Raw genomic sequence first — 10,123 nt, forward strand, 5'->3', positions numbered from 1 at the left:
TAGAGAAGGTTTCTTGTAGTTATTGAAGGAAACAAGCTTAGTCTTGGCAGCATTGAATGTGACCGTCCATTTTTGTCCCCATTCCACTACAGATTGGAGGTCATCCTCTAGTGTTTCTGCCATTTCCTTGGATATGTGTCCATTTGTTTTCCCCTTATGCCTGTTATAGAGAGTGGTGTCATCAGCAAATATACCCATCTCTGAAACAATTTTATCAGAGAGGTCATTTATGAATATCAGGAATAATAAAGGTCCAAGGATAGACCCCTGAGGTACTTCCGCATTATATCTTTATGGCAACTGCAAAACATTCACAACAAACACCCATCTAGCTACAACCACTATCAACAATTTCCCCTATTCACCATTTCTGCCTAAATCTAAAGACAAATACCATGAACAAAGTTCCCGTCCTAGAATCGTCCACCTGTGGAACTTTGTTCTGTTGGTCTGCTTTCCTGCTGACTACAACATGGTTGTCTTCAAGTTTAATGTAAACAAGTTCTGGTTCAGCTTTCCCTATAAATAATCAAATTCTACCTAATTTTCACCACTACTCATCATTATGCTGTTGTCTCGATGACCACTTTTCCTTGTAGAAGCTTCCAAACTCGGATAAGCGATTACACCCTTGTAAAAAGCAAAAAAAAAAAAACAACAACAATGTATAATGTGTTTGAAAACCGCATGAAATATGTCGCAAGATTTTTTATAAATCGCTAAAATTAAATCAATTCTCTTTTTTTTTTTTCTTTTTTTATTAAACGGAGTAAAAAATCTCTCTTTTGCTTCTTATCTCACCATTTGTAATGTGGGTCAAAAAGTAATTAATATCAGACCCAACTTCGAGGAGATTATGTTCCTCACCTTCTGGCCAATAAAAGGGGGAGTCAAATCACTGATACCTGCATTACCTTCTCTCTTCCCGACTTGTTGAGAGAATTCTAAAGTAACTGAAAAGACGTTTCTGAATTTTTGAGATAAGTTTTTATTGTTCATGTGATTTGGATTCTTCCAACTGTTTTTATCTTGAGTGCTATTTTCACAACATTTCGGTTGATGTAACTATCGACCCTCTTCAAGTGTATCTTGTCAAACTGGGGAATCTTTCCGTTGAACTCTGGAATCTTTCTATCCGACACAGGAATCTTTCCGTTGAACTCTGGAATCTTTCCATCAAACTCGGGGAATTTGTCTGTCGAACTCGAAGAATCTTTCCGTCAAACTCTGGTAACTTTACTTTCTGTGGAACTTGGAAATCTTTCCGTCAAACTCTGGAATCTTTCTGTCGATCTCTGGAATCTTTCTGTCAACCTCGAGGAATCTTTCCATTAAACTCTGGAATCTTGCAGTCGACCTCGGGGAATTTTTACGCCGAACTCTGGAATCTCCCTGTTGAACTCAAAGAATCTTTCCGCCGAACTCTGGAATCTTTCCGTCGATCTCGGGGAATCTTTCTGTCGAACTCAGAGAATCTTTTCATCAACCTTGGGGAATCTTTCTGTCGAACTCTGGAATCTTTCTGTTAACCTTGGGGAGTCTTTCCATCAAACTCTCAAATCTTTCTGTTGATCTCGGGGAATCTTTTTACTGAACTCTCAAATCTTTAAGTCGGAATCTGGAATCTTTCCGTCGAACTCTGAGAATCTGCATGGAATTATGTACAGAATAGCATGCAATCCCTGTGGATTAAATAAATAAATTCTCTGCAGATTCTCAAGTTTAATAAAAAAAAATCCTGAGTTCAACAATGACGGTTAAAAGTTACATCGAAACGTTGTGAAAATAACAAGATGAGAACAGCAAATAACATTAACTAAAAATAGTTTTGTTTCTGCTTTGAACTTGTATAAGTGGTAGGTATCTTCCCCTCCCATCCGCATTAAACTGGTTCTAGGTGGCATACCTTCCCTCATTGGGAGGCAAATTGACATGCGTTTTGTATTTAGAGGGAGATGTAATGGAATAATTGTTCTTTTAATTTTATTTTCTAATATGTTATCTATTCTGGTCCTGAATATTATTTTAAGGTGTATCTGGTGGCATGGCCCCATATCGGAAACTTTGGGGAGTGACTCCTTTGTTTGCATTATTCCCACGAGAATAAAGTTAACTTGGTGCACAGCTTTTTCTCATTTAAAAAATCTTCAAGCTTCGAAATCAAGTATATAACGAAATTGGAATCAAACCCCACATTCACTCTTTTCATTTCTCCAAATGATATCAAGCAATATTTGAACACAGGTTGTCGTTGTGTTGGTGTGTGCAGAGAAAATGAGAAAAGTATCTGATATATTACGATATGAATAATGACTGGAAAATCTCTGGTTCTTGTTCAGAATCCTCCTCCCCCATATTAAAAGCATAAATAAATAAAAATCTGCATTATGTACGTACACGTAACGAAACAAAAATATCATATTTTAAAAATCATGTCAATTGATCACGTAGTTATGTTTTTATAAAGTAAATCATTTTTAAGTGATTAATGAAAATTTGCAGACATCACAACAAGATTTTAAGTATGAATCATTGAGTTATCTCCCTTTGCTTTGGGGGGGGTTTCAAAATGGTGGACAATACAGCTGCTCTCCGGTTACTCATAGAATTTGATTTTCTTATTTAAAAATAAAACTATTTGATCAATTTATGTGCTTTTTGAAGTATGATATTTTCGTTTCGTCATAGACATTTTTCTTAATTTTTGTTTTTTAATATGATGGAGATTCTCGACAAGAACTAAATCTCTTTTGAATTCAGCTAATATTAGGGTTTTTTTAATAACTTCTGTTGTATAAAAACAAAAAAACATTGGAGACATTTATCTATTATCTATTCTATAAAATTATATCAGCTGAATTTTAGTCATCAGACTTAAATAGCATGACATCTGAGATATGGATATTTCATTCTCTTCAGTCAGTTTGTCTTTTTTTCCCTTCCAGCATTTTTTTTTTTTTTTTAGACAATAACAAAATATCTTTCACTTTCTGTTTGAAGAATAAACAAAACAAAAAAAAAATCATCTACTTCAGACGAACATCACGATAACGACAACCTCAAAGTGACTCGAATAATGCAACGCAAATAATTCATGTTTTAAATTGCAAAAACTTATCCCCCCCCCCATATATTTTCTATTATATTTTCTATTATATAAAAGGCAGTTGTGTGGGTATAGGTGTGTGTGTCTCCAGTTAAAAGGAAAAAAAAAAACTACAGAACAAATATACACAAACATTATATATTCTTGATCGGCGTTGCTCTGGATGAATGATATCTAAAATTTAAAAGAAAATATTTATTCTTTGGGCGTCAACTGGGTCACGATTTTTTTTTTGTTTTTTTATCCATCTTCAATGTTAAAATGTACTAATTTTGAAGAATGTTGTCTCATTCCTTGATGAATTTATTATATAAAGAGATGTGTGTGCCTAACTAGAGAGGAATGGGATGAACAGAAGATAAAAAAGAAGTTGAATAGAGGGAGGGGGAAATGGATAGGAGAAAGATAGAGACAGGTTACACTTGTGCTCTGGACAATGCCTGGTAGCCCTGCTAGTTAGTTATATTTAATAAAAATGATTTGGTAACTATAGCAACAACATAAAAATAAATTGAAATAGTTTTTTGTGATTTCAATTGCAAAACATATTTTCAGTTATTGATTTATTTCTAGAAAAATTTTACAATTTTCTCAATAATTTAATTAAGAAAAAGATGAAACTGGCGGGGGGGGGGACATGACGACAAAAAAGACTCCCGGGCAACACCTGGTACATGAGAACAAAAACCTGGAAATAAATCAAGTTGAATTGGATTAAATTCATTTTGTCTTTTTTCTTGTGCGATGTCAACTAATGAATCTCATTCGGACAATAATAATCCGCTGTGACATGATAGTGACAACAAGTTTTGGATTTCAGGAATCTGTTGTTGCTATGCGATCATCCTCCCAGGCATTAACTCCTCCTTTGGGGGTAGGGTAGTATATGTTCATTTCAACAATCTATAATTAAATTAGTCTTCATAGGTACAAGATTTAGAACGAACATTATGCAATACCAGTGGTTTGTTTGATATGACCCTATCCGGCGTTGCCCAGTAGTGTATTTATCTGTAATTGCTTTTCTATTTTTTAAGCATACCATTTTTTTTTTTTTCAAAATACCCCCCCCCCCCCACCCCAAAAAAAAAGAAAGGCATAGTTAAAACAGAAAAGCAATTACAAATATATTTTCAATTATATTATATATATTTAAGAATATAAATAAGAAATATTGACCCGATGGGTCATGGGCAGTCTTGTATAATATTAAAAGTAATGAAAATAATCTTATGAAATCATATTATATGAAATGCTTTCTTCAATCGACATGCGTTTGTGTCAATATAACAAAATTAATGACAATAAAAGATAATGAAAATATAATGAAAAGCTAATACGGAAAATATATTGTGCATTTCAGAAAAAGATTGACATTTTATCCAGTAATTAAAAAGAATTGGGTTGATAATTTTATCCAGTAATTAAAAAGAATTGGGTTGATAATTTTATCCAGTAATTAAAAAGAATTGGGTTGATAATTTTATCCATTAATTAAAAAAAAATTGATAATGTTTCAAATTTAAAAAAAAATTGATATTAAAAAAATGATAATGTTTCAAATTTTAAAAAAAATTGATATTAAAAAAAAAAATCGATAATGTTTCCAATTTTTGTTACATAAAATCTCTGATATGCAATTCACTGAAGTCAAAAATTTTTTCTTTTTTTTTTTTTTTTCTTTTACAAAAGTTCATTTCTTCCATTACATAAAGCCTTTTATTTCTTTTTCAAATTTTTTTAACATTTCTTTTGAATACCGGTAATTTTTTTTCTATTTAAATATTTTTTGTTGTTTTTACTTTTTCTCTGAATTTATCTATTTTTATTGTTATATGCGTATATTTTTTTTTTTTTTTTTTCAATAAAAAATTTTCTTGCTGTGGTTAAAAATGAGTTTGTGTGACAGTTTCTATTAAATCTCTATCTACTTATATATAAAAGGCACATTCTGTGTGTGTGTGTGTGTGTGTGTGTGAGTTCTTTATGGACTTTGAAACGGACAATTTTTTGGAAATTTCACACAGATCTACTTTATAACTCTGAGAGTGTTCTTAGAATTTGTACCGGAATACGTCCCATAAGTATCGAAAATTGATAATAATAAAAATCCCATTAAAGAAGAAACAGTCCGATTTTGGCCAAAGTTAACACTTTTATACAACCTAACATCACAAGTGCATTTGAAAAATTATATCATCGCACAAGCAGAAGGTTGTGGCATATAAAAACAACAGTAGGTCCTTTGGTAGGACAGGGGCATGTTCGTATGTAGGAGGATGCCGTCATCTTCCCTGACAGAGTTATAGATGCAACTGGAGATCATTTCTCAAGTTGATATTTTTGTGATACTCCCTCCTTTGGAGGAAGCCAGTTTAATTTGCTTAACTTGCCTTAGGGTGAGTGTTGCTGGCTTTTTATGTAGTTGCAGACATACTGTATAACGTAGATGTTTCAAATTATTAATCTTTTTCATTTCTTCAGAACTAGTTATTCAAATTTGGAAGCAAGAATTTACTTAGAAATCCAATGGAAAGTCTTCAACGGAGGATTATATAGCTACGAGGAGTCTTCAATAAGATTCCAGACTTTTTTATACAGGCATTTAAAATTGTTGTAGACTCTTGAAAATTTAGTATGTTATTGCTATAATCTTATAAGATGACTGACTAGTTTTTATGATTTCAGGCTCAAATGAACAGCTACAGCAGAAATTGAAATGCACCCTACTAAAGCCTGATTGTCAGCCAGCACTCTTCAAATCGGGTCAGTGGCATTTCTACCAGGACAATGCACCAGTCCAGAACTCCATCCTTGTCACAGACTATTTGACCAAGATGGGAATTAAGACAGTTCCTCACCCTCCCTAGTCCAGACCTTGTTCCCTGTGACTTTTGGTTATTCCCTCAGCACAAGGAAAACCTTAGAGGCTGTCGTTATGAGACAATTAAGGAGATGAAAAAGACCAGGGTCATTGACACGCTCACACGAGGACTTCCATGGGGCCTTCCAGAAATTGTTGGAATGGTACAACAAGTGCATTGCAGCCGGAGAAGATTACTTTAAAGGGGACTAAAGTTTCATGTGTCTACTATAAATAAAAGTTCCCATACAAAAAAATCTGGAAACTTATTGAAGGCATTTTGTAGTTTGTCGTTCTTAACAAACACGGAAAGATATTATTTGTACCAAAAAGATTTTCTTTTTATTAGATTAATTTGAAATTTTATAAAATATTTTATTAAAGAACAATGTTTTTTTAGTTTTTAAATTTTTATTTTTCTAGTGATATTAACTCCAAGGGGTCAGTTCATCGTGAAGAGAGGAAAGAATATGTCTGGTGTTATTGGCAATTGTCAGTTTGAAAATTTTTAGAAAATCAAATAATGCTATAAAATATTTTATGAAATTTATAAAAATTATTTTTTATTTTAATTTTTTGGGAGCTTTTCGATGTAAGGAATTTTTTTCATAGAAAACTGTTTTTAAATTTCATCTCGGGATACATAACCTTTTCTTTCTTTCAGTCTGAAATATGATAACTATTGGCAGCTTTTAAAACCTCATGTTTGGCGGCGTCCGTTCACATGTCCCCTTCTCGATAAATCTCGTATCAGACTTGTTTAAAAAAAGAAACGTTCTTATTTAAAACCTCCAGATATGCTGTTTGATCACACGGTTCCTCCCAATTCGGAACCCACATATTCCCATCCACTTCACTTTTGAAGTGTGATCCCTGTGACAATCACACCTGAACCTACTCAACAAGAATGAGATGACGCAATAAGCCGCCATAATACAACCCTGTAGTCAACAGTTTTGTTTGAATAATTCAAAATGAATCCAACTACTCTTCTCATCTCACGTTATTCGCACAACGTTTTAGTTGATGTAACCTCTTTCTTCAGGTGTATCTTGTCGATATCTGAAATCTTGAATTTGAGATTCTTCACAAAATGTCAAATAGAACCCTAATTTAATTCATAGTAGCATATTCTCGTCCTGTCAGCCATAACTCAGTAGAAGATCTTTTGTATTTTTACAATTGTATTTTTAGTGCTGCCTGCACTGAGGGTTGAACCTTCAACCTCCAGAATAGTGTAACTTAAAACTGAATTCAACTAAGTACTTTATCCACTGCGCCACAGGTCCACAAGAACGTGTGGTGTAGTGGATTGTCAGCAAGAAACTGCAGCATGATGGATAAAGTACTCGATAAAATTCTTGAGTTCAACACGATGCACCCAAGAAAGGTCGGAGGTTACATGGACTGAAACGTTGTGCAAATAACACTCAAGATGAGTTTGATTATCGTTCAACTAAGAATCAGTCATTCTTAGTTGAGGATTTATGAATCTCAAGCAAAAATCGGTAAAGAGATTACTTGAATTGAAAAGAGATTGCTTTGAATGAAAATAAATTGCTGTACCTATTTACTATGCCTCCCCACGGGATAGAGTTAGACACCAGGGTCGTTTTTTAACGTGGAGAAAAAGTACAAAAATAAAAATTGTCTCAGTCGTGAAGGATTTCTCCTCCACCGAAAGAGAACAAGAAATGGAAGTGCAGCATCTGAAGAACAGATGGTATTTATTTGCTCCCCCACCGAGCAAATTAGGCACAAGGCCGATTTTTAAAGTGAGGAGTGAAGGGGAAATGGGGACCAACTCCCCGGGGAGTAGGGGAGCTGGATGGTGACAATTGGTATGAAGGGTTGCCCCTACATTGACCAAGGTCTTATATGTGGAGTTGCCCCCACATATGGTCTTTGCTTGCAGTATCTGCCGGAACAGATACTACACTTTGATCTTGACCAAAAGGCCATTGCTGTAATTGAAAAGAAATTTCTTCAAATGAAAAGCAATTGCTTCGGATGAAAAGACATTGCTTCAAATGAAAAGAAATTGCTTGAAATGAAAAGCAATTGCTTCAAATGAAAAGAAATTTCTTCAAATGAAAAGAAATTTCTTCAAATGAAAAGAAATTGCTTCAAATGAAAAGAAATTTCTTCAAATGAAAAGCAATTGCTTTAGATGAAAAGAAATTGTTTCAAATGAAAAGAAATTGCTTTAATTAAAAAGAAACTGCTTCAAATGAAAAGGGATTGCTTCAAATGAAATGCAATTGCTTTGGACAAAAAGAGATAGCTTCAGATGAAAAGATATTGTTTCAGATGAAAAGAGATTGCTGTAATTGAAAAGAAATTGCTTCAGATGAAAGTACTCAGCTGGATTATCTACCTTTCTCACTCCTTTTTCAATTGAGTTAAACATGTTAGATATGGACCGGGTAATGCCAAGTTATCTGGACGATTATTATTATAATCATTATTGATATTTTGTAAAAATAGAAACAGAAAACTTCAACCTCTGTCCCATCGCCGCAATGTTGCATTCCCGTGCCTGTTTCACAAATATTTTAATGGAATGTGCTCTGATGAACTTGTTGCACTTGTGCCCCCTTGATGTACATATCCCCGACAAACCTGCTTAGCAATAAAATTTCGCCCCTTCACTGTTGAGATTCCTAAATGTCAGAAAGTTTTCTAGTCTAATAGTTTCTTTCTTTGAACAGCCACTTTGGAATTCCCTTCCTGCTTCCCTGGCTGTACTGACATACAAAAGTTTAAATGTAACGTAAACCAACATCTTGTTAATCTTTCCTAGGCGTGGCCCAAATAGTTCCTTATGGCAATATGCCTAGTTAGGGGTGAACATAAGTAAAAAAAAAAAAAAATGTATCAAGGCAAAATATATATTTACAGATAAAATTATGTTAAAATAGTTCCCAAAAATGTTAACTTGGTGAAAAGAATGTTAGAACACAAACAAAATACGTGACGAAGGTAGATCATCCAATTTGTGTCGTTGGTCACGTAGAGTTAATGACATAATGAGATAGCATGGTAATACATGTAATGAATTGCGTTTGGAGTCGGAGGGGAAAAAAGTTGGACGATTAACACAAAAGATATCATTGTGACGTTTTGGAGGTTGGGAGAAACCCGACTTTAGCATCTTTCTAAAGAAATGGCAGAAACACTAGAGGAAGACCTCCAATCTGTAGTGGAATGGGGACAAAAGTGGTTGGTCGCGTTCAATGCTGCCAAGACTAAACTAGTTTCATTCAATAATTACAAGAAACCCTCTCTACCACCCATAGCAATGGCCAGCGACTCTTTATCTGAGAGTCCATCTTTTAAACTCCTTGGCCTAACGTTCACAGGAAACATGAGTTGGAACAATTACATTGAAGGCATTGCCAGGGCCGCTGCAAGAAAGGTAGGCTCTCTCTACCGTGCTAGAAAACTACTAACACCCGAAAGTATCCTGTACCTCTATAAGGCCACCATTCGTCCATGTATGGAGTATTGCTGCCACATCTGGGCTGGTGCATCTGCTACTAGTCTCTCGCTCCTTGACAAGGTTCAAAAGAGAGTCGCAAACCTGATAGGCCCTGAACTGGCATCTAAGCTTCAGCCTCTGTCCCATCGACGAAATGTTGCATCCCTCTGCCTTTTCTACAAGTATTTTAGTGGTGAATGCTCTGACGAACTGCAATCACTTGTGCCCCCACGACGCGAGCACCCTCGACAAACCCGACAGGCTACTAAATCCCACCCCCACACTGTAGAGATCCCTAGATGTAAAAGATCTTTTTACTCCAATAGTTTCTTCCCCAGAACCGCAAGACTCTGGAATTCCATTCCAGGTCCCTGCTTCCCCAACAGTACTGACGTGCAGAAGTTCAAGTGTAACGTGAACCGACACCTTGCTGCCCAAATCCCTACATAGTACCCCAGTAGTTGTTGCCCCTGATAGTAGCCCCCTACACCAAAGTGGCAATTTGCCTTGTTTGGGGTGAAAATGTAATAAAGAAAGAAAAGAAAAGAAAAATATAAAAAAAATTATGTCTTGCAGCTCTGATGGGAAATCAAGAATAAAGTTATATTAAATAACCTGTTATTTGGTTTCCTTTGGAGGGAGATGAACTTAAATAATAAGAAACAAAGACACA

Source organism: Euprymna scolopes, chromosome 32, assembly GCF_053919585.1.
Source record: "Euprymna scolopes isolate OS-2025 chromosome 32, ASM5391958v1, whole genome shotgun sequence".
Lineage (NCBI taxonomy): Eukaryota > Metazoa > Mollusca > Cephalopoda > Sepiida > Sepiolidae > Euprymna > Euprymna scolopes.